Raw genomic sequence first — 6,015 nt, forward strand, 5'->3', positions numbered from 1 at the left:
CCAGCCATCCCGGTCCCACAAGCTGTTTCGTGTAAGAATTTTCAAGGCAGCAGATTGTGTTATGAGTCCCCAGTGAGAGAATAATTTTAGGTCCCATGCCAAATATTTAGTAACAAAGGCTCAGCTTCCCAAGGTGAATCCCAGGAACACTGACAGCATCTCCACATCTGAGCATTCAAGCATCAGGAGGAAAGCAAAAATGAAAATATGCATTTTTTTGAGAAAATGAGAAACTTGGGTCCCACAAGCTCAAGGGTCGTGGAATTTCATGTGCAGTTTTGCCCCTTCGATAAAAAGGGTCTGCCTTGGCTGACCCGACTGCTCTTACTAAATGCTCTAGGTCTTCAGAAAAGAACCTTCACAGGGGACTGCAGGTATTTATAATACCAAAATACCAGGGAAAATTAAAAGCTGCCTATTGGAGATGCTGCGAACGCTTACCTGCAAGTCTATTGTACTTGCTAATTTCAGCTAAACCCGTGTCTTTTCTAGAAATGGAGAACTTGGGCACTTTTCCTCTAGTCCCAGCCCCAATCTGAGCTGCACAGTTACTAATGTTCTCTTTCAGTAAAGGAGACATGAATTATTTCCTTGAGAAAACACTATCTCACCAACAGCTGTGGCTCAGAAGTGCTCTGTCTATAAATGAGGATGCCATATTAAAATATAGTTCAAATTATTTTAAAAACTTAACTCCCAAACCTTATAACCTCTTCATGGACCTGGCTTTACTGCAAAGAGCTTAGTTTGTTCCCCCATCTAGTACAGACACTTCCATTTTCTCCATTTGTTCTAGTTGCTACCCAAAATAAAGATGAGAAAGAATGCTAGACCAGACTGAACTGTTGCTTGAACAACCTGTATTTTCACCACCACCCTAGTATTCCTCAGAAATTCCTGGTTTAGCCCTGGGACTAACAAAGTGACTTACTTTGCACATGCTAACGTATGATGTATTATGTGAGCCACACGTTATTTTTAAACGTCAAAATTGTTAGTTAAACAATTAGAGAAGTGGTGACTTCTGCAAGTTCAGAAATAAAATATAGGAAGTAATTGTTTAAATTATTTTTATTTTGAGTCATTGCAAGCAGAGAAAAGCTGGTATTTCTTATCAGGTTGTTTGGATTGTAGATACAAGCAAAAGATGAGAAAAACCAGGTATCAGTGGTTTTGCTGGACTGTTCTAGTTTATGATCCTGCTCTTGGAAGCTTTGATCCCACCTGCCTCATGTTTATTTCCCACCACTGTGAGCACTTGCTGGACAAGAAGCTGGTGATCCTCAGCATTTCAAGCCCTGCAGTTCACAGGCAAGCCCTGGGAAAGCAGAGGCCTTGAGGAGACACTGGTCCCTTGCAGCCTTATCTGCATTTGGGCTCCCACTGTTGCTACCAGAAGTGACATTGAACTAGTAGGAGTAACAAGACAAGAACTGGTGACAAAAGCTCTGTGCAGACACCCATAAAATGAAGATCACTGACGCTAGCTTGATTCTGGGATGCTTGGGAGACCTTAACTCCACTCTCTTCTCCGATCTTGCTGTTGACATGAAACTCCTCACCTCACATGTCAGAGGTTTAACTAGCCAGGAGCTCCTTTCTAAAACAGCTGGAAAGGTCAATATTCCAAGATTTCAGAGCAGCAGGAAAACTTAACATCCTAATCACCTTGGCACACTTCCACTTGCCCATTAACTACTGATGTATGTGAAGACCTAACTTGTATCAAGTAAGGTTTCTTCTAAACAGTGGATCAAAATGTTCTTGTCTGTTAAGAAAATGGAACAAGTTGAAGCTAACTTTGCTTATCCATAGCTTAAGTGGACACATCCCAATGAAAGTTTGTAAATATCTTCTAAGGGCTTGTTTAGATGTAACAGCTGATGCAGAAGAGAGTATGACAGGCATTCAGGACATGCTGGCTAATCCAGAATAAGTCCCAGAGCACAGAACTTCTTGCTCCAGAGCATTATTCTTGTTTAAATTAGGCTGGAAGAGTTTATGCTTATTGCCAAACATAAGGGCACACACAAGTGCACAAACACAGGCACACACTTAAGCGTAATTATTCCAGAGTAACTTCTGAGCAGGGTTGTGTGTAGACAAGCCTCAGCAGATGAGCTCAGGACTAAGGCTGCCTGCAGCTGGGATGAGGAGGGGAGCTGGGTGTCAGCTCAGGAACAGGATGCTCTGACTGCACACAATCTGCAACAGGAGCTGCTAGCACGGGTGATGGATGAGACGTCCCCAGAGCCATCCTAGTGTCCCATCCTTCCTCTCCTGCTAAAAACTTGTCCCTTGATAGAGTTACTAGCTTTGCTCTTGGCTCTAGCTATTCCTTACACCTCACTACCACAGCAGCTTTTATTGATAATCATATTAGGAAAGAAAGGCTCCAGTTACCCCAGTGCCATATACACTGGCCCAGGCACATTGTTTGCCAAAATGTTTTCAATCAGAACAGGCTAATATTTTGAAGGTGGTCAACCAAACAGACAGGGATGCATTTAAATCTGCATTTTTTCAAAATACATTGTGGCTTCTTGGCCAAGAGCTACAGTTGCCCTGTTCAGGAAGAGGTAAACAAACATCCTGACACTGTAACTTATGCACAAACATACACACAACCTTGATCCTGACTTCTGCACATTCATCGTTCAGCTCAAAAAGTATTTTTTTGTAGAAGAAGAATCATTTGTGTATTGTCAGCATTAAGCAGATAGATAAGCATGTAAGCTGGAATGTGACTTCTAAAGTTATTTTAAATATTTGGGTTGTCCACTTAAAATATGTTTAAATAAAATTAGTACAAATTTCTTCATCTATGTGATGGCACAATGAAGCCATACTTTGTCATTACCATACATCAGCATTTAATGACCAGTGTGAAACATGACAGGCTAATTACTATACCAGGTTTTGGGGTTTTATGTAACTACATAAAACACACGCTTAGTTGGGGACCATCCCTAGACTTTCCAGCTTTTTTTGCAAGGGAGAGGAGCAGCTGTGTGACTAAACATCTGGAATTTAGGGTTAGGAGTTTCATGACAAAGTCAGCCTTAAATCACACGCCCTCATCAACGAGTTTCGCCTAACCCTCTGTTTCGGGGCCTGTTAGAAGACCTTATCTCTGTGCTAGACAGCTTTATTTCCTGTTTATGGGGTATGAATGCAGCAGCAATGGAAAACTGAGCAGAGCCCCAAAGTTTCTGTACGTGGAAAACTAAAGCATTAGTGCACAGACACAGATTCTGAAGCTAAATACTTACTGGATTACCAATTGTGTCATGATCATCTGGTTTTGTTGAACAGATGCTTAGGACTTGTCTACTCAGAGACACAGAAAAATTAGGAATCAAATTCAAGAGGTTAATGTTTTTATATGTGTTAAACTCTTGTGCAGATGCACACTTTTAGAACCACAGGGACCTGTAACTTAATCTTTTAGTTTACGTGTGTTTGCTACACAGCTTTGATTCCTTTGAATTTTTCCAAGTAGCTCATGAAGACAAGGCTCGTAAGAGTTTGTCTACACACAAAAGTTACAGCAGATGATGATTGTGTTTGAATGTAGAGAATAATGATTACTCCTGAATTATGTATTAATTACAAACTAAAAAGGTATTGTTCCTGAATAGCTTACCTCACTTTAGAGGTCTTTTGCACAAGTTGAAGTACACACTTAGCAATGCATTAACAACTCCACATACACCACTCAAACAGGCCTAAGGGGTGTGGGGGAAAGAACAATTTGTACTATATTGGATGTCTAGCTTACGTGCCCCAAGCTGCAGCTAAATTAATACATTAAATAACCAACAAGTACATGGTACAAGGAACTACTAACATCAAAAGCAAAGATACTTGAAGGACAAACTTGTCTTATCACATTCCAATTATTTAGTGGGTACATCCAGTTTAGAAACCTGGCAATCCAAGATTCCTTTTAACAGCAAGGGAATGGAAGAGAAGACTCACTTTGAGAACAGCTCAGGTTTTACAGGTGTAAGTTTGCTCCCACAGACGCTTTTGTCACAGGGATAGAAGGGAAGTATAGGTTTACAGGCTCCTATTTAGCTACATAAAGTTAATGAGATTAATCCAGGCTCTATTGCCCATTGGGACTGTCCATATAGGAGGTGGGTACAGGAGATGTGGATTCTGATTACATTTCCTTCCGACATGGTCCACCTCATAAGAAATGTTAATCCACATTCATAGCATGTTTACTAACCAGACATCAGGCCCCAGTTTTTCCTAGGAAAAAAAAAATCACAGAAGGGTTGAAGTGGAAAGAGACTTCTGGAGGTCATCTGGTCCAACCCCCCTGGTCCAGCAGGGCCACCAAGAGCTGCGTGCTGAGGACCATGGCTTTTGAATTAATCCATGGAGACTCTACCTCCCCAGGCAACATGTGCCAGTGCTCAGTCACCTTCAAAATGAACAGGTGTTTCCTGATGTTCAGAAGGAATCTGTGTTTCAGTTTGTGCCCATTGCCTCTTGCCTTGTCTCTGGACAAGACTGGAAAGAACTTGGTGATAAAGAACTATTTGTGTAGACATTTACATGGGAACAAATTCTCAAAGCATAAACCCAAGAGTAAGCTACCATGAGGTAAGCCAGGTTGTGAACACATTTCTGACACAGTTATGTTACAGCAACTGCCAACACACATGCACTTACCATGGGGAAAACATGAAGTTTAATCCTCAGAAATGGAAAAGTTCCCATATCTCTTAAGATACCATTCCCCTCTCGAGGGAATACCCCAGTTCCCACTCCATCCTCAGTCATAAATTTTCTACTCCTGCTTCATAGAAGTCACCCATGCAACTGGGAAACCAACAAGTCAACAAAAATCCCTTTTGGACAGGTGACCAGCTTCTTTATGTGCCTTTTTTTTTTTTTTTAATGTGTGACTAGAGGTGACAGAAGTTCCATGATTGTTTCTAAACCAGCTCTTCTGTGTCAGGAAAACCACTTTGAAACTGCTTTTCTGGAGGCTGAAACTGAACTTAAGCTCAGTCTCCCATTCTGCAGAAGCAGCACTACCCACTAATTTGGAGCCATGGCTGTCTCCAGGACAATAATTATGATATTACTTGACCAACTCTAATATAAAATTAGCTGCAAAGATCTTCCCCACAAGCACTGAAGTAATTCTCACCAGATCTACAAGGTATCTGTTATCCCCTTCATATCTAATTGACTTTTGAAAAAGATTAAAAGGTAAGGGTCTAAAGTTTTAGGAACATGTTCACAGATCACAAGCCACCCCTCAGCCACACAGCTCAAAAACTGAGACAGACCATGATATTTCTGGATTGGTAGCAAATTCAGAGAAACCAGGATGACAAATGTATTCAATAATTGAAGGAGAACTCTACAAGCCCCCAAACGTGTTTTTTAAACAAGTCTATAATCATTGTAAATTGGCATGATGCTTTGTATGAAGCTTGATAATTTTCCTTTTCTGTCAGGCTAATAAGTGTCTTTAGAATCAACATATTAAACTTTAAATATTGCTTCTTAGTCTAAGACAACATAGGTTGAGACATTTAAAAAATAAATGTCCATTAAAATGATGCTACATAACAGAATAAAATTTTCTGTATTTGCTCTTACTGATTTTGCTGCAAGAACGCACAAGTTAATTTGGCCCTAGGGAAGAGGCAGAAATGTAAATTACATTTACTTTTTAATTCATTAAAACTGCATCTACACCAGGTCATTTTTATGCACAGCTAAATGAAGCTGCATAGAAAACCAAAGTGAATATTCTTCAAAAGCTCTTTGCTGCAGGTGAGTTTAGAAACTAGAGAAAACTGTCAGCTCGTAAAGCCTAATTTCACAGTACTTACTGATAGCCTTAAGAGATTACACTGTAAACCATGGAGGTGACAAAGTGGATAGAGGAACTGAGCAATAAATATTTCAACTGTGTTGATACTAAAGAGCTATGGAACAGGCACAAGTAGCTTGCAGTAGCTTAGTCTTTCAAGGAAGCATTGC

The sequence above is a fragment of the Streptopelia decaocto genome (genome assembly GCF_964273445.1).
Source record: "Streptopelia decaocto genome assembly, chromosome: 2".
NCBI classification, from domain to species: Eukaryota; Metazoa; Chordata; class Aves; order Columbiformes; family Columbidae; genus Streptopelia; species Streptopelia decaocto.